Source organism: Rhinopithecus bieti, unplaced genomic scaffold (genome assembly GCF_001698545.2).
Source record: "Rhinopithecus bieti isolate Rb0 unplaced genomic scaffold, ASM169854v2 scaffold_39746, whole genome shotgun sequence".
Taxonomy (NCBI): domain Eukaryota; kingdom Metazoa; phylum Chordata; class Mammalia; order Primates; family Cercopithecidae; genus Rhinopithecus; species Rhinopithecus bieti.
In genome coordinates this window covers 2949340-2974767 of record NW_016816960.1, presented here as the reverse complement: position 1 = coordinate 2974767, position 25428 = coordinate 2949340, and positions in this window count along the sequence as shown.

Below are 25428 nucleotides of genomic sequence, written 5' to 3'. Positions count from 1 at the left end.
TGAGATCTTTATGGATGTCGTTAAGATTGGCTTCTTCTTTGCAGGTTTCATTCGTCATTGACCTTGGGATTGAGAAGTGCCCTCAAATGTATGTGGGGGAGTTTTAGTTGTTAACTAAATTTTTCCATTCTGCTTCGGTTGTTACCACTTGGGTGGAATTGGTTGTATCTGCCCTGAATCTAATCTGAGTCTTACTTGTTTTAAGGGAGTGTCAATCAAGGCCCCAGAGAGAATTCAACCAAAAAAAAATGGTGTCGAGAAACCCAAATAGCCACAATGAATCCACTTCACTTTAATGCTTGGAAAACTGAGAAGGGTTTGCCATGTTGCCCTTTTAATTTCCATACGAGCTTCTTCTAAGATAAGCAAATGTATAGCAATATTCTCATTTGGAAGAGTGTCTTCCCTTGGGATTTGGATTTGAAAAATTAGATAAAAGGACAAATTACCTCTCATATTCTCATGTCATACACAGAAGATTTTCTTACTAAACCATGTGTTGAAATACTCAATAGCAATATTCCAAAAAAATCCATATACAGATGAAAGAAACAGTCATGAAAGATACTGCGGCTTTATCCGACATGACCTAAAACCAAGACAGAAAACTGGTTGCTTCTGTTCCTGGGTATGTCAGACAAAACACAATGTCCAAGTTAGCGGAGGTTCAGGTTGTTTTTGCCATTTTCTGAAGTGGGTCAGCTCTCTTAATAGGTCTGCAGTCATCTGAATGGAAAGTACACTCAATTTGTTTTGGTAGACCTTGAAATTGAACAACCAATTTGGTCTAGCCATTAAATCAGCCTCAATTTGGGCTGGGCATTAAGACAAACTTCAACCAGTTTGAATGATTGTTTTTTGTTTTTTAAACTTTCCAACTCCCTGTTTGGCATTATTTAGAAAAAGTTTGATTTCGTGACGATTGAGAGAAGAAAGAAAGCACACCACAGCTTTTTCTAGGAAACTGAAACATGAAAAATTCCATAAAGAATTTAATTTAAAAATTCTGATCTCCACTTGGACCTAATGGGATCTTCCAACCTGAAAAAGCATTCCTTCCTCCCATTTTATTCTTACATAAATCTCAAATTGAGAGTATATGAAACTTTTCTGTAGGTTCTCTGGGCCTTAAACAATGAAGTCATTTATTTAAACTAATTCTTTTGTTAAGCAGGGTGGTAATACTGTGTGCTTAGTTGCTGCATTTATTACTTATTAAGCACTAAGACTTAATTATGCCTTGTACTGAACACAAAGAAATGCGTTGTCTGTCTCAGTTTCATTCTGCAGACAAAACAGGCAACATGAGAAATTGAACACCCTAAAACTCTTCATCCTCCCTCAAGCATCGCATTTATAGGCAGGTTTGCTTGGTGCCATAAGTTCCAAGTAAAGGGTCTATGTCACCACAGTTCAAGACAGTAGAGTTAAAGATTGTGTATCAAAATATTTTAAAAGTTGACTGGGGAGTTGGGTAATTTTTTTTTCACCAAAATATAAAAGTTGAGTGAAAATAAATAAATAAAATGAACATAAAAAATATTTTAAAATTGTACAGCACTAAAACAAAAGCAACATAGATTTGGAATCATCAAATTGCTTTTTTGAGCAGGATCTCACTCTGTTGCCCAGGCTGGAGTGCCATGGCATGATCTCAACACACTGCAACCTCCGTCCCCTGGCCTCAAGGCATCGTCCCACCTCAGCCTCCCAAGTTGCTGGGAGCATAGGCATGCACCACCACTCCCAGTTATTTCTTTGTGTTTTTTGTAGAGATGGAATTTCACCATGTTGCCCAAGCTTGACTCAAATTCCTGGCCTCAAGTGATCTGCCCAGCTCAACCTCTCAAAGTGCTGGGATTACAGGCACAAGCCACCATTCTTGGCCTTGAATAATAAAATTTTAAAGTGAGCAGTTGCCCTGGAATCTTACTTAAACTTTCTGCCTGTTGAAGAGATTTGGAGTCATAAAACTTTTAAGTTAACAGTTGCACTGCAATCTTACCTGAACTCTCTTCCTGCTGATCTGTAGCAGGAGGATGCAGACAAATTGTTTCAGAGGCTAAGGATAAAGAGTGCAGGAGAACCTTGTAAAGCGAACCTGGTTCGTTCAAATGAACAGCTTTTCATTGATCACAATCAACCTTTGAAGTGAGGAGGTAGTGCTGACCAAAGCACTACAGCATGATTTTCACCTTGGGGAGAATCCCATGGTCATGACTAACCTGTGGCCAGAGAGTCATTTCGTACCGTTTCTGCTGATTATTCATACAAAGGCAGAATAAGGGAGAACAAGTCTGGTCAAAATTAATTGCTTTTCTGGAGGTGTTTGTTGCAACGTGTACAGGTAATAGGTTTCCTCCTTTGAGGCCCAAAGAATCAAATCCTAGCCACATAAAGCCTCTTTGCTATGATCCTCATTGATAGGAAACAGCATGGAGTGCAGTCTCTCTCTACATTCCTTTTATCGCCTGCTCAGAAATCCACAGGATTGGACAGGACAGGAATTATTGTTGTTTTATTACATTAGGAATTTAGTAGTCAGGCATTGCTTCCAGAAGCTCCACAACAGGCGCACCTGAGTTAGGCCTGAAATCAAGGTTTTCTGATTCTAAGCCTAATTTCGTTTTCTTTCTTCCTTTCATTCATTCTTTCTCTCTCTTTCTTCCTTTCTTTTTTCTCTTTCCAGTTTTCTGCCATTTCCTTCCTTCCTTCCTTCCTTCCTTCCTTCCTTCCTTCCTTCCTTCCTTCCTGCCTGCCTGCCTGCCTGCCTTCCTTCCTTCCTTTCTTCCTTCCCTCCCTCCCTCCTTCTCTCTCTCTTTCTTTTTTCATCTTTTCTTTTCTTTCTTGTTTCTTTCTTCCTTTCTGTCTCTCTCTCTCTCTCTTTCTTTTCTCTTTTCTCTTTTCTGACAGGGTCTTGCTCTGTCACTCAGGCTGGAGTGCAGTGGTGCAATCATAGCTGACTGCAGCTTTGACTTCCTGGGCTCAAGCCATCCTCCCACCTCAGCCTCCCTAGTAGCTGGGACTACAGGCACTCACCACCACACCCGGCTAATTTTCTTTTTTTCCTTTGAGACAGAGTTTCGCTCCTGTTGCCCAGGCTGGAGTGCAATGGCACAATCTCAGCTCACTGCAACCTCCGCCTCCTGGGTTCAAGCGATTCTCCTGCCTCAGCCTCCCGAGTAACTGGGACTACAGGCAACTGCCACCATGCCCAGCTAATTTTGTATTGTTAGTAGAGACAGGGTTTCACCATGTTGGTAGGCTGGTCTTAAACTCCTGACCTCAGGTGATCCATCCACCTCAGCCTCCCAAAGTGCTGGGATTACAGGCGTGAGCCACCGTGTCCGGCCTATGCCTGGCTAATTTTCTGTTAAAATTTATTTTTTGTAGAGCCGGAGTCTCCCTATGTTGCCCAGGCTGGTCTTGAACTCCTGAGCTCAAGTGATCCTCCCACTTCAACTTTTCAAAATACTGGGATCATAAGCTTGAGCCCTGCACCCCACTAAGCCCAATTTCTGTTCAACATATGTCTCTTTGGTTGTAGTAAAACTCTTTAAATATGTTACTTAAAGAAATCTGACTGCTGCAATTTTTTTTCTAGTGGGTTAGTGTTTAAGAATCATAGCCAAAAGATTATTATCCTTAATGGTAGGACTTTGAAAACTATGGTCCCTGGACCAAATCCACCCCAAACCTGTATTCTTATGGACTGCAAGCTATGAATGGAGTTTACATTTTACATGTTGAAAGCAAATAAGAGAACTTTCTTGGCACATGAATAGTATATAAAATTTACATTCCAGTGTACATCCATTAAAACACAGTCATGCCCAATCCTTCACATAGCGTCTGTGACTGTTTTCATGCTATAGTGGCAGAATTGAGTAGTTGCAACAGAGATGGTTGTCTTTCCTGCAAAGTCTATTCTCTATCCAGGCCTTTATGGAAAATGTTAGCAAACTCTTGGTTGAGAGAAATGCCCCTGGAGTGTGAAGAGTGAAATCTTTGGGTCTGATCTGCAAAGAGAGAGCTCAGATAAAGCCTATGCCCTCAGAAGAAAACAAAGATTCTAAAGACTGGAACTTCTAATATTTAGTTTAAAGTCTCCATCACCCCTCCTTCATGGCCTACACCTTCCATGGTTTTGTCAGAGTGCCCCATAGGCGGTCTGAAGTCACTCAGGTAGGGTTTGCAGATGGAAACCTGACACGTTCTTGCTATTTGTAGTAGGATGGAGCCATGGGGACAGGTTCATCCCTAACCCCAAATGAGGACTGGACAAAGGGTGGATGTCTCCTGGAGTCCCCTGGAGACTCCAGGGATAGTGATGAGAAACCAAAGCAAGACATGAGGTGGGCCCTTCCTCCTTCAACATGTGCCTATTAAAAGGAGACTTCAAACTACAACGGGATTTAGAAAAACATTGTGGCTGACACCTGGGCTACTTTCTGTAGTTAAAAAAGACAGAGTGCTTTAGGTACATGAATTACATGATTCCATTTATCACCCAGCAACCTTTCAATTATTAACTTTAATTTGACCTATTCTCTTTGCTACTAAATGTTGAGAACATCTTAGCCTAAATCACTATCTAAAGCTATGTTAGGATACAGGAGGGAGAGAGGAAAATAAAAATGTTGATGAAAAGTACCAAATGGATTGCGAAGATAATCTTATTTCACATAAAATAATTAAATGAATGTTGTTTTCTTTTTAATTGCTCCACACTTAAAACCAAACATGCCGAGGTTAGTACTTTACAACATCTAATTGAGTTTTCCTAGTTCCTTTTATTATGAGACTAGGTTCTATGTAAAGCTGTTGACTTCAATGCAATTATTACATTGTTAGACAAACTTATATCATTAACGAATTTCAGCAATAATGTTTATCTAGGCTACTTTTCTAGACTTTTTCCCCCTTATTGTTGAATTCCACCAGGTATAGTAATAACCTCAGTGTCAGTTGCTGTACTTACACAGGTCAGTAGTCAATTCGTCTTTTTAAATTGTAAACAACTATTTGAAAGCTATATTGTAGCTATAACTTTAAGAAAATAAAGTCTAAAATTAATTTTATTTTGCCTAATCATCAATTAAATCACTTGCGAAGTATTTTTAAAAGGACATTAACAATAGATTTATGCATAAGTCACATCTTTATATTGACTTTATCTACCATAGTTCTGCTAAAGCAAAGAAAAGCACTTTTCTTTCCAGAGATTTAATTAGATCTGTTGTTCTAGCAGAGGCATTCTAAAATCCATTTTCAACCTAGAATGGTTTTTAAAAACCTGCGCCTGAAATTTCAATGTCAACATAAAAAAGTAGTAATTAGTGATTGCACCCTATTTTTACCTTGTTGTGTGACATCTTTTCATCCTTCATCTCCTGCCTGGGTGCTTTAGGGAACTCGTAAATCAATATATTTCCAGGTGCCATATGGTTGCTATATACTATTAGGCAATGCTTGAGTATCACCCAAAACATTTCTAAGACTAATGTTTCCCTTGCAAATGGAAGGTTCTAAATGTAAACATGTTAGTAACATAGCCATGAACGGCAAGTGCTTCCATCACAGAAGAAAATGAACACATATTGCTAATAATAACAAATGTGCATTTCTATGTCCATGCAAGATTTCTATGGTCAAGTCCCGGGAAAACAGAATTGAGGCTAAGCACATGGAATGTAGTCATATTTCAAAAACTACAATCTGATCCTTGAAAAATCAGAATGCATGAAATCAGTTAAACAGTTATAGAGTCTGCATGAACAGTAGTCTTTGGTAATAGCCAAAATTAGGCTAAGATCAGTGGATTTAACATTTTCCAGAAGGCTTGTTTTTAATCAAGGATGTAAAGTCATTCTCTTATGTTTTCAAATAGTGGTTTTAAAGAATTTTTATTGTTGTTTGGTTTTTTTATTTGTGTGTTTCCAATTTCCTCTTCTGTCCAATGCATTCTGCATGTTTTAATTTTTATTTATTTATATATTAAAACTTAGATTTGGAGGTACACGTGCAGGTTTCTTACATGAATATATTGCATGATGCTGAGATTTGGGCTTCAGCTGAACCTGTCATGCAAATAGTGAACATAGTACCCAAAAGGTAGCTTCTCTACCCTTCCCTGCCGACACCTTTTGGACTCCTCAGTGTCTATAGTTCCCATCTTTATTTCCATGTGTACCCAAAGTTTAGCTCCTACTTATAAGTAAGAACATGTGGTCTTTCATTTTCTGTTTCTCCGTTAATTCACTTAGGATAATGGCCTCCAACTGCATCTATGTTGCTGCAAAGGACATCATCTCATTGGTTTTCGTGGCTGTGTAGTAGTTCATGGTATATATGCACCACATTTTATTTTTTCCAGTCTACTGTTCATGGGCACCTAGATTGATTTCATGTCTTTGCTATTGTGAATAATGCTCATTCTGCATGTTTTTATATGTGGCTGTAGCATTATTAGACATTTCAACTCCGTATTTTTTTATATTCCTTTATTGCTGGTGTAAAATTGCACAATAGACAGATAATGCTGTCTCTATGAATTTGACTATGGAATTTTTGAGATTTTGTTTGTAGCACAGGTTAATCTTGCAAAATAATTTAGATGCCTGAAAAATGACACATAATGTCTTTTTTGTGATATATATTGATATATCAATCAGATGATGTTTGTTGATTACTACATTATAAGTTTTATCCTTTTCTCTCTTTTTTTTTTGGTAGGGGAGGGTTCTGCTTTCTTTATCAACTCTTGACAAAGGTTCATTCAATTTTTCCACTACAGATGTGGTTTTAAAATATTTTTCAGTAATTCTGTCATTATGTGTGTGTGTGTGTATATATATATATATACACAAATATATATACACATAAATATATATATACACACATATTCACATACACAGAAACACACACATAATATATTCACATACACAGACACACACACATATTTATTTATAAAGACTCTCAGTCTCAATATAATGAGTTTTGATTATTATGGATTTCTGGTGGCATGTTTTACTTATAATGTAAAATCCTAAACTTCTGTTACTTACTTTTGTCTTCAATTCTATTGTAGATCAATTTCATTTTGGTTATTGCTTCTATGGTATGCAAGTTTCATTTCCATTATTTTCATATCTTTTTTTCATAGATGTATCAGTAGTAAATAGTTTAGAGCTGGATTATCATTTTATTTCGTTTTAATTCAACCTGAGTGTCTATTCCTTTTAATAGGGAAGTTTAGCTTTTATGTCTAGTGTGATAATACATAAGTGGGCATATTTCTACTATCTCAAATTGTATTTTCCATTTTCACCCCTGACACTTAGCTTTCTTTTATTCCCTCTCTTTTCTGACCTCTAGGGATTTTATTCATTGTTAGCTCAGTTTCCTTACTTTTTTCACTTGCTATTTTAGTATTCAGATTTTCTAACTTTCTAGTAAACTTCACAGCTCTTATCCTCCTTCTGCACAAGACAATGGTGTTAATGTACCCAACCTGGTCAAGGCCCTTCCCTACGTCTCATCCCTTATTGATTTTAACATTTCAATTCCAGCCTATTTTTTGGTATAACATTTTAATATTATGTTAACACTATCTTAACGATTAACATTAATTTATAGATTTAACAACATGGCTCATAGTGGCCTTTATCTTGCACATTGAAGCCTAGAACTTCCTATTTATTTCATTTTATTTATATTTATGATAAAGTATACCCTTTCATATTGTCTGTATAAAGATCTGGATAAAACATTTCTAGAGTCATTTATGCCTGAAAATATATTTTTTTCTTTTATGAACAGTTGCACACTGGTAGTTTTCTTGGAATTCTATATTCTCAAATCTTGTGCATAAGCATTTCAAATATATGGTGATAGACAACGTATTTCCAAGGTGATGCCAATGGTCCCTGTAGAGGTGTCCAGGCCTGTGTGCCATTCCCTCCCATAGAGTATGGTAGGACCTGTGCCTTGCTTCCAGTTATGCAGAATATAGAGAAGGTGGAAAATTTGTGATGTAATTAATGACCTCAAATAGGTTGATTTTAAGTAAATCCAATAGGTGATTATCTTGGGCAGGTCTAACTTCATCAGATGGAAAGGTTCTCCTTGTGGGCTCCATGATATAAACACCAATATTGAAGAAACCCACATGTCCTCTTGGTTGTAGCGGGTAGACTTTAAAGTGACCCTCAATGCCTCTCATCTTCTGGTATTCACACCCTTGTGCATGACGATACACTCCTTGGGTGGGTCCAGGATCATGGGATGTGACTTTTGTGTTTTGTTTACTTTATGCCATGTAAAACTCAATCTTGCTAGCAGACTCTTGCTAGAGACTTCTCTTGCTGACTGTGAAGAAGTCAGTCATCAAGGTGAGAGGCCCAATTGTCAAGCTGCTAAGGATGTCCTAGGACGGGGACTGGTCTTTGTCTGGCAGCAAGAAATGGCCAGAACTCTCAGTCCTACAGCCACAAGTAACTTAATTCTGCCAACAACCTGGCTAAGCTTAGAAAGAGATTCTTCCTTTTTTGAATCTCCAGATAAGAACACAACCAGCCAATATCTTGACTGCATTCCTGTGAGACCCTGAGCTCCAAACCCACCTAAGCCATGCCCAGGTCCTTGATCTGCAGAAACTGTGAGATAATCAGTGATGGTTGTTGTAAGGTGCTACATTTGGTGGTAATTTGTTACACAGCAGTAGATAACTAATACACACCTAATTCCATTATAACGTCAGTGAGGTGTAGAGTTAAAGGCCCTGGTTCTGAATCCAAACAAACTTTATTTATCTCTCACTCAGTTTGCCCATTAATTAAAGCAATTAACAGCCCTTCTATCTTGAGGGCTAAGAGCTTTAATAAATTAACATTTTATCCACATGATGACTATTATCAGAACGGATGACTTGGAATAAACATGTAAAAAATACCTAAAATTATTGCTGTTGTTCTTTTCTTCAGAGAGCTGATCATTCTGAGAGATTAATATTGCTTAGTTAGTAATTTTTTCTACTCCTGAGACCAAATGTGGAGTACAACTTAGGAAGGATTTGCCTTAAGAACACATGCTTTCAGAATATCTGACCTTGTGTTGATTGTGTGACAGGTTTAAATATTACATCTTTCTTCTCCCAAGATCTTCCTAATTATGTGCTGCTTACACTCACCCCAAACCTCAGCATTGATTTTGAAGTTAACACATTGTTTTTTTTTTCTCTCTGTCTTCTATATGACAATGCCAAAAGGTTTTAATAAATGGGTTGTGGCCTTTATATGAACTAACAGAAGGCCCCTGCTGGAATAGCTATTAAGATATCATCCAGACATATAAGCAGGATCATTTATAAGACCTTGGCATTGGAACTGCTGGTCATCAGATGCTCTTGGATGCTCTTGCAACTCCTGACCAAAGTCTGAAATAGAGTGCTCTCCTTCACTTATGTAACATTTAACATCACAATTTTAAAATATTCCAATATGCATCAGAGTTCTAATAAACATTAGTATTTTGTTATTCATTAGCATTTTGTTGGTGCACATGTTAGTTAATTTTTTAAAAGGGAATCTCAACTTTCCTTACAGTTGTTCAAGCTAAATAGATCAAGCAAGAAATCTAATACATACAACCAAAAGTTAGATGACTTAATGCATAACAGTACTATTTAAATTTTCACTCAATCTTGCTTGATTTATTAACTCTCCCAAACCACTTTGCTTGACTGAGAGTCTTTTAAAATTAATAAATGATCCCACTGTTAAAATGATCAATTATCAACGGCTACATTTGCTGAAAATTTGGGAACAGATATTGACAGTTTACTATCATCTTATAATAAATTACACTTCAAATATAGGGGCTTAGAGTAACATATGTTTATTATCTCATAGTTTCTGTAAGTCAGGAGTCTAGGTATGGCTTAGCTGGGTCCTCTACTCGTGTTCTCAAAAGGCTTTAATGAAGTGGGTAGTTAAGATGTGTTCTCATCCTGAGTCTCAAATGTGGAGGGAGACATTTTCAAATTCATTCAGAATGTTAGCATAATTTATTTCCTTGCAACTATGTGGTTAGGGGACTCTCATTTGGCTACCTCTTGACTAGAGGCCACGTTTGGGTCATGGAAGCTACCCACACTCCCTAGAGGCCACCCACTCTTTCTTGACACCTGGGTTTCTCCAACATGACCTTATTTCATCAGGCCTTCAAAGAGAGGCTATCACCTCAGTCTTTTCAGGTCGTTCTCCTGATTAAACCAGGCCCACTCATGATGAGGCAGATAACTCAAAATCAACTGATTCAGGATGTAAATTACATCTAAAACACTTGCTTCATCTTTGCCATGTTTTGGCTAGAAGAAAGTCACCATTCCTGCCTATATTCAAGGGGAAGGACTTGTGTAATGAACCAGTGAACCATGGGGACTCCTCTAACATGTGTCTACTACAGACCCTGTGAATAATAAACAAGAATAAATCTATGATAGTAGAACATTAGTAGTAAGGACAAAATAACTGATAGTTAAATTTACACACACACACACACACACACAAACACACACACACAGAAAAGTCATCAACCTGGTGCTGAGATTTGAGTCTTAGTCCTAGTTTTCCCGTTAATTTTGTGACCTTGCACAAGCCAGTTGACCCCTCTGAGCCTTAGTATTATTATTTCTAAAGTGGGTCCTTAGACCAGAAAAGATGTATACTCCCTCTCTTCTCTAGCCTACTATGATTCAATATCACTGGTGTATTCATGGGTTATTGACTGGAGAAAAAAATTTTGACTAAGACCTTGGTTGCACGATACAGTAGACATATGTGACTATGAGCACTTTTAATGCAGTGAGTCCAAACTGAGATGTGCTCTAAGTGTAAAATACACATCAGATTTCAAAGGTTTAACACCACCACCACAACAAAAAAGAATATAGGATATCTTATCAATACTGATGTTGATCACATGTTAGAAGGATTATATTTTGTCTGTATTTGGTTACATTAAATATTACTAAAATTGATTACATCTGTTTCTGGTTGAATATTTTAAAGTGATTCCTGGGAAACTGGAAACTACGTAGTGGGCTACCCTTGTATTTCCATTGCATGGCACAAAGGACCAGCAGTTCTTTCCTACCTATTTACATTCACTTGAGGGATTCCGTTTGTGGAGAGCAGGGAGCAGGAATGTAATGGAATGAAACTAAAATCATATCTACATTAGCCAAAATTTATAAATTTTTTTTGTATTTCAACTGCTTCATAAAATTATATTAAAACTTCTAAATATGTCAGTGAGAGCAACTCTTCACTTTAATGTACTAAATCATGTACAAACACACAAAATTTCATTCACATACTGAACTATACTTAACCTTGAGGTCAGACACAAGGAAATACTACTTTACCATATCTATCCAAAATGTTTACTATGAAGGTTTAATGGAATAATAGATATTCCACTTAGACCCTCTTACATATGAAGCTCTGCCTATTGGATTATTTTTTAAATCATTATGTAGTTTTTTTTAAAAGCAGTGATGATCTTCAGAAATATTTTCTGTAACATATATACATTTTTTTCTGGACAATTTTACACGACAGATTGGATCATTTCGATTGCTAAAATTACTGAGTCAGTCAAACATGTGTCACAATCACCAATTTTGCAAAATTATCCACCCACACCCTGGCTCTTGGCTCAGTCCTACCATCCTTTCGGGGGCAGAGACAAACCAAGCAGTCTATTTCTCCGAATGGATCAGCGATTTGACTCAAAGAGTTCAATGCTGTAGCCCAGACCGACTGCAGCTGTGCATTGTAATCAGTGGGGAAGGGGGGTTAAAACCTCTCGTGCCCAGCAAGGATTGCACCTGCCACCAATTGAATCAGGACTTCCGCGACTTGGACCTGGTATTGGCATTTTAAAAAATATGCTATCTGGGTCAACCTAATGTCAATCCAGCATTGATATCACTGAGTAACAGATTCTAGCTTTTGACCTAAATATATGTATGTGGGACAGCTTAGGAGTGAACTAAAAAAAAAAAAAAGAAAGAAAAGGCAAAAATTTAAACCATGCTGTGTTTTGTCCTGAGCTCTTTCTCTTCAGCTCTCACTATCACTTATTCTACAATTTAGATTATTTTTTCAAAAATACTCTTATTCAGCTATTCTGACATATCCATGTTTCTTTTCTCCTGAAAAATATCAAAAAAGAATCACATACACNAAAGGGACATTCAAATGCTGCAACATTTTTTTAAAACTCTTTTGAACTGGTGGAGCTTTAACTTCTCATTTGAGAGAAAACAGCTTCTCCTTGGGAAAAACAAACATGCCTTTTTTGGATGGAAAAGGCTGAACCAAAGGATGCTTGTATTAATCTTGGTTTCCTAGTATGAAGACCCCAGGACAGATCCTTGGAGAAGCAATACCCAGATGTGATGAGATGGGCAAGGATTGTTTTGAGAAAATTACCTGTGGGAGTGAAAATGTTTAGCTCCTAAAAGACACATGCATGTGTATGTTCATGGCAGAGCTATTCACGATAGCAAAGACATGGAGTCAACCTAGGTGTTCATTCACAGTGGCCTGCATAAAGAAAATGTGGCATATCTACAACATGGAATACTACACAGCCATAAAAAAGAATGAAATCATGTCCTGAATGAGATTTCTTGTCACCCCAAAGAGGCTGGGAGACCCACCACAGAGAGCTCAATGCTACTCTGACTTCCCATAAAGGAAAGAGGGTGGGAGCAGGAAGATTGGGCATGGTGGTCTGGTAGCCCTCCAGTCAATGCTGGCCGTCACGGGTCCTGTGTCTCCAATAAAGAACTCACCTTACTATCCCTGCCGTCCTCGGTCATTGGGGAGATTAAGTCTCTGGGAAGAATGAGCATGTTGCAAATGAAGTGATGGATTTCAGAGCACAGCAGCTTGGGTTCTCAGTAAATAACATTCCCTGTGGTCAAGGAAATGAGAAGCCCATTTTTCACGGCCACACTAGGGCTAATTTGTCACAGAGGGTGAATTTCTCCAGGACCCGGAGCATGGGATTGCAGGGCATCCATACCTAGAAACCTGTTTAAAGTCATTCCTTTTACATATTGTCACTTTCAACCGCTTACAGTCATGTCGAACAGTGTCCTAGATTAGAATGTGCTATGGTGGGGTAGAGGAAGGATTAGCACAGCAACAAGCCAATGGATGCTTGGCCTGAGAGGACAGCCTAACATTCCAGTGTAAGAGCTCATGGTTGACCATTTGATGACACACAGCATGGGAATGGGGACCTTTATGCTTGAGTCCTCCTGATTATATGTTGTTTTATACCTTACTTTTCCCCAAGGGGAGAAATTAGTATGCCTCATTTACAAACATTGCCTTATTCACATTCTAAAATTGTGTCTATGGGAAGGAGTAAAATCCCACTGAGAACATGCAGTATTTGGTTTTCTGTCCCTGCGTTAATTTGCTTAGGATAATGGCCTCCAGCTGCATCCTGGTTGCTGCAAAAACATGATTTCATTCTTTTTCATGACTGTGTATTATTCCATGGCATAGATATGCCACGTTTTCTTTATGCAGGCCACTGTGGATCGGTACCTAGGTTGACTCCATGTCTTTGCTATTGTGAATAGCTCTGCCATGAACGTACACATGCATGTGTCTTTTAGGAGCTAAACACTGAGCACATACGGACATAAAGATGGAAACAATAGGTATTGAGGACTACTAAAGGGAGGAAGGAGGGAGGAGGGCAAGGCCTAAAAAACTAACGGTTGGATACTATGCTCAGTACCTGGGTTGACGAGATCATTCGTACCCCAAACCTCAGCATCACACAATATACCCAGGTAATAAACTTGCACATAAATCCCCTGAATCTAAAATAAAAGTTGAAATTAATTTTTTAGAAAAAGAAAATTATAAAAAAGAGATAATCAAGAAGAAAATATATAAATAAATGATACATTGAGTTTATGAAAAGAAATCCCACTGAGAGGACACATTTCAAGTCTCATCTGTGGGGATGATTTTCTTCTGGAAATTTTATGGTAATTTCCCAACTTCAGAGGGCTTAGCTGTAGGGTACTTTTAAACCTCAAACTTCACTTCCAAGTTTATATGCTGAGCAAATCCCATTCCTCAAAGTAGGGTTAGCATATCTTTATTGAATCTCTTGTGTTTAACCTCTTTCTGCAGTTCAGATGTTCTGTCCATGACTGGGCAAACCCATGTCTCCTTCCTCACTGTTGTCTGTGGAAAAAGTCAGTACAAGTTCTGGAGTTAGATGGAAGCCTTGGCTGAAATTTATTGTCTTATCATTCTTGAGAGTAGAAGTTTGAAATCCAGGTACGGGATGCATTGGTTCCTTTCAATGAGCAAGCATATGTTTCAGCCTTGTCTTTTAACTGCTGGTGGCTTTCTGTCAATCTATGGCATTCCTTGACTTATACAAGCACTATCTGTGCCTCAATGTCTGCCTTTTTCTTCATGTGGCATTCTCCCTAGTGGTGTGCCTCTCTCCAAATTTGTTTTTTCTATGAAGATGCTTGTCACATTGGATTAGAGCTCATCCTAATGACTGCATCTCAACCTAACTACTTAACTAAATACATCCGCAAGGATCCTATTTCCAAATAAAGTCACATTCTGAGAAGTTAGGAAACAGTAGGTCTTCAACATATGAATTTTGTGGGGACACAATTCCACCCACAATCCTAGTTCATCACAGAATAGGAACTAGAGCCCACAGCTCTAAGGTTAGCGCCCTCTGGCCTGGGCTACTAAGGATGCTCAAAACATGGCCAAAGAGTGACTCAATCCCACAGTAAAAGCTGGCTCCGTATTTGAAAGAAGCATCCTGCTTTTGCATTGTCAAGCTGTCAGACGACTTGAATTCTGCAGAAGAAACTCTGCAGCCAATTTGGTAACTATAGATTATCTGAAATCTATCTGACCCAAGAGGCTTTGCTGAACTCCGAAGGTAATGAGTTCAAATCCATATCTCATGGTTACATGCACACCATCTACTAATCATAGTAATATCCACCTAGGCAATTACTCACTTTTTAGTGTAGAACAATTAAATAAATATCAGGTACTGTCTTTTCTGTGAGCTCCTCAGATGCATTCTTAACAATTACAGTCTGTCTGCTTGGAGGCAGCACTGAACATTGTTGGCACTTGGAGAATACTTTAAGTGTGTCATCGTCTTTTCCAGAATTTTTAGAACCTGGATAGAAAACTGTGAATCTAAGATCACAGGTTTTTCTTCTTTGTAGCTATTGAGTACACATTTTACGGTCCAGAGTTTTATTACTATAAATGATTCCTTCTGTATTTATAAACACAAAACACAGATGTAAGATGTGATGTGCTCAGTAATTAAGTCAATTTTTATATAACAGTCTGCTTGGATATGGTGAATTGTAACCCAGCCTTCAGAATGCATGTAAAAGATGGAAGTTATGTCTGATGATCTTGAATTGAGACTGTTTCAAAGATATTTTATACCTTCGAGGAAAGGCTAGCATTTTCTTTTTTCCAGAAATTAACTCATTATTAATCTTTATCTTACAATGAGTTACATATGAAGGAGCACTTAACTTTACAGCACTTCGATGGAGTCTACGTGAAGGAGCAAAATGAGTCCACTTGCAGAATTCAGTGTTTTACAAGCCACTTCTGTATAGTGTTAACATGATTATTTTACAAGGATAGGGATCAATCTAGCACTGTGTTAATAGAAATGAGGCAATTCATGAATATTTAATCAATTATTTACACCAAAAGTCAGAGCAGATACAGGGAAAAAATTGCAAGTGTATGAAAAGATGCACAAACAAGAGTCAATTGTTCTTGAAGAACAGATTCTGAGCCACTGTTGTCTAAGATTGTTGCTGTCACAGTTTTCTCCAGCAACCTTCTGAAAATAGTCTCATTCACACATGCATCACCCACCCACTCACCCTCCCCTCACACACAAGCATGCACGTACGAGGTTGCCTATGCATGCACAATCTTTTTCATGGCTGCCTACTATTCCGTGTCTGAATCACTGTCATTTAGCTAACTTCTATCGATAGTCATTTTAGTTTTCTTTTTTCTAGTTTTTGTGATATTTCAAAACCATTATGCAGTGCCAACACCCTTCAGCATAAATCTCGGCATGATGTGGGGGTGCATCTCTCAGGATGTATTCCTTGAAGTGGAAGTATATGCTGGGTCAGTGGCCGTGTGCATCTTAAGTGTGGGTCTGTTTTCCCAAATGTCCCTCCCAAGGGGCTGTCTGATTCCCAGTCACTATTTAAAGTACTTCCTATGCCTTACCCATCTGTTAGATCGCTACCAATTGGAAGGTTAAAAATATGGACTCTCACTATTGTTTTATCTGCATTTTGGTACTTACGGGGAAAAGAAAAGTTTTAACTTATTTAAATTTATATATCTTTCTGTTGCCCTCAAACTCCCTGTTCAGTCTTTGTTCCTATGTGGTAAATATCCTGGATATATTTTAAGTTTGCCAGCTCACATTCTGTTGCATTTTGTGCATTTTTTTCTGTTGCATTTTGTGCTTATCTTTCTGTTGTATTTTGTTGCATTAGTTTGCTAGAGCTGCCATAACAGAGTACATAGACTGTACAGCCTAAACAACAGAATTAATTTTCTCACTGTCCTGGAGGCTAGAAGTCCTAGATCAAGGTATAGGAAGAGTTGGTTCCTCCTGGGGCCTCTCTCCTTGGCTTGTAAATGACACCTTCTCCCTATGTCCTCACATAGTCATCCCTCTGTGTGTGCCTGTGCCACAAGCTTTGCTTCTTATAGGGACACCAGTCTTGTTGGATCAGGGCCCACCCTAATGACTTTATTTTACCTTAATTATCTCTTTAAAGACACTAGTCAGTTCTCCATATCTGTTGGTTCTGTCTATGGATTTAACCAACTGCTATTTGAAAATATTAAGGAAAAAAAATGGATGATTGTGCCTGTACTAAACACAAACATCACCTACATACTTTTTTTCTTGTTATTCTCAAACAATGGAGGAAAACAGCTATTTATATAGAATTTACAGTGTGTTAAATATTGTAAGTAATCTAGGAATGATTTGAAGCAGCGATCCCCAACCTTTTTGGCACCAGGGATAGGTTTTGTGGAAGATGATATTTCCACGGACGTGGGGTGGGGCGATGGGGAATGGTTTTGAGATGATTCAACTGCATTACATTTATTGTTGCATTCTCATAAGGAGCACACAACCTAGCTCCTTCGCATGCACAGTTCACAATTGGGTTCATGCTCCTATGAGAATCTAATGCTGCAATTGATCTGACAGGTGGTGCAGCTCAAGCATTAGCTCACTCGCCTACTGCTCACCTCCTGCTCTGTGGCTGTGTGGCTCAGTTCCCAACAGGCCATGGGACTGATACCAGTCCGTGACTTGGGGGTTGGGAATCCCTGATTTAAAGTATACAGGAGGATGTCCGTAGGTTGAATGCAAATACTACACCGTTTTACATAAGGGATTTGAGCATTCATAGATGTTGGTATCCAAGGGGAGTTCTAGAATCCGTCCCCCAAGGATGCCATGGGTCAACTATGTCTCCAAACACACTCACATTCTTTGATACTGAGGACTGGGATTTCAAGATGTGAATTTGGGAGTGCACAACTCAGCCTATAATGTGTTAACTTGGCTAAGCTATCATGTCCAGGGTTTAATCAAATACTAACTGTTACTGTGAGGTGTTGTGTAGAATGGTCAACATCCACAAACAGTAGACTTTAAGTGAAGGAGGTGATCCTTGATTATGGAATTGGCCTTGCCCAATCAGTTGAAAGACCTTAAAACCAAACTTGAGGTTTTCTGGAGGAGAAGAAATTCTGTCTCCTGACTGCAGCACCAGTACCTATCTGAGTTTCCAGGCCACCAGACTGCTGCTATACGAATTTTCAACATGCCAGTCCCTATAACTCAATGAACCAATTCCTTGAAATAAATACATATTCACATATTATACGCAAAATACTTGCTGATAAACATGTAAATATACATCATATAACTTATATACCATACATATATGAAGACATATTTGTAAATTATAATCTATATATTATATAATATATAATATACCACATATAATACATACCATAATATATGTGATATATTATTATATATGATTATATCATATATAATTGTAATATATTATATCACATATTATTGTAATATGTAGATTGTAATAATATATGTACCATGTATTGGTATAATATATATGCTGTAATAATATATATGCTATATATTATTATATATGGTATATACATACATAATATATGTATCACAAAGCTTGAGCTCTGGTCCTGCCAACCACAAACAAGTCTCTATGAGCCACCAAATTGGGTGAATTTTGACATTGAACCCTGCTGACTTGCATATATACCATATATACAGTATATACTGTATATGTTGTAATATACAGTATATACAATACAACATATAGATTATATATCTTTATGTGTCTGTATATGGTACATAATATATTTAAATAAATATTTATATATGTTTATAATATATATTATAATCTGTAAATATATAGGCAATATAAATTTTTTTTTTAAGAGACAGGGTCTGGCTCTGTTGCCAAGGCTGGAGAGCAGTGGTGCAATCATGGCTCACTGCAGTCTTGACCTCTTGGTCTCAAGCAATCCTCCTGCCTCAGCCTGCCAAGTAGCTGGAAGCTCAAGTACATGTCACCATGCCCAACTAAGATACAAATATTGATACAGATATCCAACATGCCTACTGGTTCTGTTCGTCTGGAGAATCATGACCGGTACAGATTTATTGCATGTATTTTTCCTTGCTATGTCTTGCTTTTACGCTGTTGAGTACACTGTTTTATTTAGAAATTTTGAGTTTTATGCAGACGATTTTGTCAATCGTTTTCTTGCTGGCTTGCAGGATTTGTTGTGGAAGCCATACTTAGCTATGAGCACATGAAAGCTCTTTCTGAAAGTTTCATAGTTGATCAAACAATGTCTCCTTGTTTATCAAATGTCATCTTGTCACTACATTTGGTAATTTGCAAAACTTCAGAAAATGGTAGCCCAGGTTTAAAGCAGCAGCCTTCTGGTAATCTGTGGCTAGGGATACATGGGGGAGTCTTAGTTTTCCCACACTGTTGTAACAAAGTACCACAACCTGGGTAGTTAATAGAGCAGATATTTATTCTCTCATGGTCCTAGAGGCAGGAAGTGTGAGACCAAGGTGTCAACAGGACTGGTTTCTCCTGATCCCTCTGTCCGTGGCTTGCAGATGCCGTCTTCTCCCTGTGTTTTGTCTTCTCCCTGCGTTTTGTCTCCTCCCTGCGTTTTGTCTCTGTGTCCAAACTTCCCCTTTTTATAAGGCCACTGGTCATACTGGCTTAGAACCCACCTAATGGCCTCATCTTAACTTGATTATATCATCTTTAAAGACTATCTCCAAATGAAGTCACATTCGAAGGTTCTCAGAACTTCAAGGTATCAACCTGACAGTGGCAGGCAGCTCAGCTCCTAACAAGGTGGGTAGCATTCAGCCTATGTTTTCTGTCCTCAGTGAAAAAGGCAAGCCAGAGACTGCAGGCTCCTTCACACAGAGTGAGTTCTCATCCCGCCAACCACAAGCGGGTCTTCATGAGCCACCATATTGGATGAATTTTGACATTGAACCCTGCTGACTCTTGCAAGAGGAAGTTCAGTGGCAGCAAAATGCTGGTTCTGAGAATTTACAACTAAAAGACAGTCATAGCCCATAGGAGGAAGGCCGCCCAAAGTAAAGATGGTCTTAAGTGGTGTGGCTTGGGTGTCTAAAGCCTAAAAAGTGCAGCCATGGCTCAGACAGACATACTAGTCGTCTGGTTCTTAACTGTTCCTGATGCTTAAAAATGATGATACCATTTAAATAACCTGCAAGGAGATGAAGAATTCCAAAGGCAGCCTCTGAAAATTGCAAAGAATAGCCATTATAATGATCTGAAGAAACCGGAGAAGGATTATGAGCATGCCCTAAGATGGGAGATATTTTCACCCAAGACTCAGAGATGTAGTTTAGGAAGGGATAGTTTTGGAGGAGAAACCTCCATCCAGGACTCAGTAATCAATGCCTAACTTTGAAAAGGGAAAAATAGCAGACCAGCACACAGGGCAGAGGACTGGGTTTGAAACAGCAGATCTTCCTCATCTTGGCCACTTCAGGGAGTTAGGGAAGCTTTCTGAAATTTTTCTGACACACGCTGTACCTTTTGACACAATTTAGGGTGCCTGCACGGGAAACATGTTTTATTAAGTTGCTCCTTGAAATTCTCTTCCTGAAAAAGTTCTCTGACTTGCAGCCGTGGTGAGTGTATGAAACTTACTTTTGCGTAATTCCATCAGAAAAGGTTTAAAGCCATTCAGCATTAATTGGGCCCCTTTGCAAATACTATTGGCTTCTTCTGAGATCTGGAAGTCTGCATGAAAGCCAGAGAAATATATAAATAAAAGGTTTGGCTAGCCTCCGCAGCTCCCGAATCTACTGAGCTCCTTTGCTTGTATGCCCTGAATCAGAGAACGGAAATACTCGCCAGGAAAAAATACTTTAGGAGTCTGACTGTGCCCTGTTCAATTGTAATGAGGTGCCTCTTGCTGTTTCTGTTTAGTATCCTTACTGAAATCCCCACATTTTTTGGTAATATGCACATTTTCATCTCCAGCTGTGAAGCTAATGTTCCCATAATTGTTATGAAACACGGAGCATTGTGTCTTTTTCCAGGATATCCCAAAAGAAGAGGTGGCTGTGGAATAGCTATGCTGATTAGCGCATACCTCCTGACTTGGAATAAAATCAGGCTGGATTCAACAGAAAGCAGGTTTTGAAGGAAAACCAATAATAATAACAGCAACACTTGAGGGCAGAGTGAAATGTGTAACTGTACTGATCTTTGCAGGTTTCACGTCATCTTGAGAAACATAAGTAAAAGACTGGTAGGGAAACTGTTGAAAACAGAACAATATTTGCTCAGCATGTATGCAAGAAAAGGAAGTTTCTGAGGACTCCCGAGCGGTGGAGAAAAAGCCTTCTGGCAAATTATTGAGAGAGTGAATCAGTTCTCCCTCTTTCTGATGCGCCTCCTAAGCTTAAAAATAAAGAGGTGAAAACAACATGACGTTTGCGGTGCACTGTCGACATGAAATGTTAAAGCAAGCCTAATGTTCTGGAAGGCTTTTTCTTTTAGATGCAGAGACGGCACACCCTACTGATCTGAAAGATCACTGTGTTACTAAGAAGCTACATGCACCTTATTAATTTAATTCTTACATCCGTTATTTTTCACACTATGGAAAGGATTCTAAAATAACCCGGAGAGTTATATAACGCCCGTTTCTGTGATGCTGTTTCTTGCTTTCTTTCTCTTCTTTGCTTTTTTAAACAAACTTCCAGACGGATTCCCCTTGAGCAGCTTTAGCTGGAAGCAGTATAAAAGATATATATCTTGGTAGATACTTTTTCATTAAGTTCTAGACTGTCCATGTTTCTGGAAGTTATAATTTAATCTTTGCAATCTTGGCAGTGCAATTTAAGCAGTGGGTTAAGTTGTAAAATGAGTGTTTTAACATCCAGTGCTCTAACAGTTTGATGCAAATGTTTTTGTGGCATTTATACAGCCCAGATTCTCCAAGAAAGTGAATGAGAGCAAGAGAGAGAGGGAGATCATATTTCTGAGGATGTTATAGATCAAGCCAGCATCAAAGAATAAGAGAAAAAGAGCTGCATAAAAGTCCTGGAGGTAACAGGTTTGGACAACTTTGGATGAGCAGACATCCTTTAATGCTAGTCTCTGATTCCAAATGCTACAAAATCCAGCAGGTATGTTGGGGCATTGTGCAGCTTGGAAGTCAGAATTTCACATCCGTCTCCTCTCATCATTGTTAAATCATTTTGTTTCAAAAAAGGTTTTCTTTTTTATGTAATAAAAAGAAAAGTCTTCAAAAGGCATTTTGTTAAACAATGAGTTCTCAATTTGTGATTCAATGTATACAAAATACATTGTTATTGTGGACTTAAGTCATCATAGAACCAAAATGTTCTGGTAAAACAATCAACTAAGACATCTCCAGGAATTGCCTTTAAATTGACCAAACAGCTAATTTACCTTTTCTATTTTTTTCAGTGCCAAGGGAGAATGTGAATAAATTGTTAATGGTTCTTAAACTCTACATGACATGCTCTAGCGAACCTGTGATTCCAGTTACTGGGGTGATTTATGGTGGTCAGTATTTGCTTCAGATTACTTTATCATTGAGTTAAATAACCGAAATGGAATCATATGTAGGTTGATGGAAATCAAGAATAGAAAGAAATAAGACATTCAATCCTGGAAATCTGTCCTTTCTAATGGCCTTAGAGTTACAAGAGTCTACATATATTTTACCAAGTTTAAAAAATTACATCTGTATTTAGTATGTTGTTTTTAATGTAAACTCATAAATTGCAAGACCTCTTACTCCCTTTCATCCAAAAAAATATGAATTGCTTTCATTCTCCTTCTTAAGCAAACCATGGCATCAATTGAATTAATTGTCCATTCACAGCATTCATCAAAATTTCAGTTAAGGGGCTGATGAAAGTAGCCATGTACTAATCAGAAACACACAATCTCTTAGAGGTATCATCTTTAGAGCATATATTCCAAAGTGATTTAATATGAAAAGTCATTGAATATCAATGAAAACTTGGCCACAGCTGATTCAGGAGTAAAATCTTGGAGAATATGCAAAATATCCTTGTGTGATATCTTCCTAACAGATATAGCAAGATGAAGTTTTGTCTATGGAAATACTGTTTATTTTATAAATGGGGAATAGTGCTTGGATTAAGATAGCACCTGACCAACCCTGGTCTGACTTTCTTCAGTCTATGCCTGTAGAATTATTGTTACTGATACAACTGGAAAGACCTCAAAGTCTAATTTGGGGTTCAGAATAATGGGAAAGCTCTCTGAGTCATAGTCATTTTCTATTTTAAAATCAGTAGTCTATTACCATTCTTGGCACAAAAGATGTCCTCAGTGTATATTTATTGAATGGACGATTGAATGAATGAGTCTAACCTATGGGAAAACACTGTACCTAGCAATTTGAAGGTACTACTAGCCATAGAAATAGAAACCAGAGCAATCTCACATTTACAAAACCCCTGTGATGGGGTCAAGGATTAATATAGGTTGGCCTTTCTCCTAATAAGAGTACATAAAAATGATAGTCAAGGAAACAATTAGGAATTATGGAATAGAATATACAGATTAATTTTGTATTAAGAGAGAATTGAGAGTTTGTTGCAGCTGATTAATAATGTTCCTTAAGATTTCTGGAAGAAACAGAGGAAGTCAAAATCACATTGATCATGGGCTTGGGATATGACACCTTCTCAAATACTTTTCAGAACTGTCCTTCCATTGCATATGTTTGGTTAATTAATTCTCTGTGAGGCTTTTTTATCTGCTCCATTCAAATTAAAAGAATTAAAATAAAAGGAGGTTTAATGTTTTGGTAATATCAGTGGTTGGTAAACAGCAGAACTGGGGTTCCAGCCTTTCCCTCCTAAATCCAGCTCTGAAGCTCTTACTCACTTAGTGATGACTGTTGACTGAATGTGAATGAGTTTGTGCTACAGTTGTGTTAGCTGCAGAGATTCCACCAACATCAGAAAAACTCATCCATGAGACTGAGCAAATCCTTGCAAGAATTCAATGCAATTCCATTTCCAATTCACTACTTTCTCCCTTCTTTCTTCATTAAGGTCATTTATCCAGTCGTCCATCCTACATGATATCTATATTAAGATCTCTAGTGTTTAGTGCCCTACACTGAACTGAACATACAGTGGTCATAGATGGGTGTTCTTTTTGCCTGGATAGAAACTGTAACTTACCCCAAACTTAAAACCATATGCATTTATGATCTCACAGTTTCCGTGGGTCATGAATTCAGGGAAAGCCCGGCCAAATCCTCTTCTTAGAGTCTATGAGGGCTTCCATCAAAGTGTTGGGCTGAGCTCTCATCTGGAGGTTGGACTTGAGAAGAATTCACTCCCAACCTCAGGCACGCTGTTGTCAGATTTATTTCCTTGTGGCTGCAGAACTGAGAGCCCAGCTTCTTGCTGGTTATGGGATAGGAGACACCCTCCACTCTTATGGGCCATCCTCAGCTCACATGAACACTGGATTCTTCAATGTCCACAGGACAGAAAGTCTCTAGAGATAATGGACTAGCAAGATGGAGTTTTATGTAGCATAAACATAGAGTTTATATCCATGGTCCAGGGTACATTCAGTGGAAGAGGACCATACAAGAAAGTGCAAACTAGAAAGTGCAGATCACTGGGGGTCATTTTAAAGTCTGTCCAGCGCAGGAGGTTGCCGGAAATATATCAGACAACAGGAAATTACAAACCATGATCAGTATTGCCATTTTCTGCACAGCAGAAAATTAACAACAATAGAAAATATTGGAGGAATAGGAACTTTGCACAGGATGGAACATTTAATATCATACCTGAAGAATGAGGAAGTGGTTAAATGTTGCAGGGGTCCATGATAAAGGTACAGGATTGTTTACAGACAGAACAGATGGCCAGGTCCTTCTTCTATGTTAAGAATTGTATTAGTCCATTTTCATGCGCTGATAAAGACATATCAGCAGCATGAAACTGGGTAATTTATAAAGAAACAGAGGTTAAATTGACTCACTGTTCCACATGGCTGGGGAGGCCTCACAATCATGGTGAAAGGCGAAAGGCATGTCTTAAATGGCATCAGGCAACAGAGAATGAAAACCAAGTGAAAGGGGAAACCCCTTATAAAACCATCAGATCTGGGGAAACTTATTCACTACCACTAGAAGAGTATGGGGAAAACCGCCCCCACAATTCAATTATCTACCAGCGGTCCCTCCCATGACACGTGGGAATTATGGGAGCTACAATTCAAGATGAGATTTGGGTGGGGACACAGCCAAACCATATTAAGAATGTTAATGATTACCCCCAGAATCAAAAGATTACCATTCCTAGCCTTTCCATAATGATAGATACAACCTACCTCATGTGATAATGATGATGATGATGATAATGATGACGTGATGATAAAGTTGCTGTTTTAGCTGTACAAATGACCAAAATTTCTATCACCCTTAAAATTTTATTTCAATGACTTTGATTAAGCCATTACTATATCCAGTGGTTCTCCTAAAATATAAATAATTTGTTTCTAAAAAATAGATATTAAGTCACTGGGATTTCATCAGAAAGTATTTGTCAGGTATGTGTTGGCTTGCCTCTCTTTTTCTTGCATTCGTGTTACAAAATCTCAAATCCTGGTTA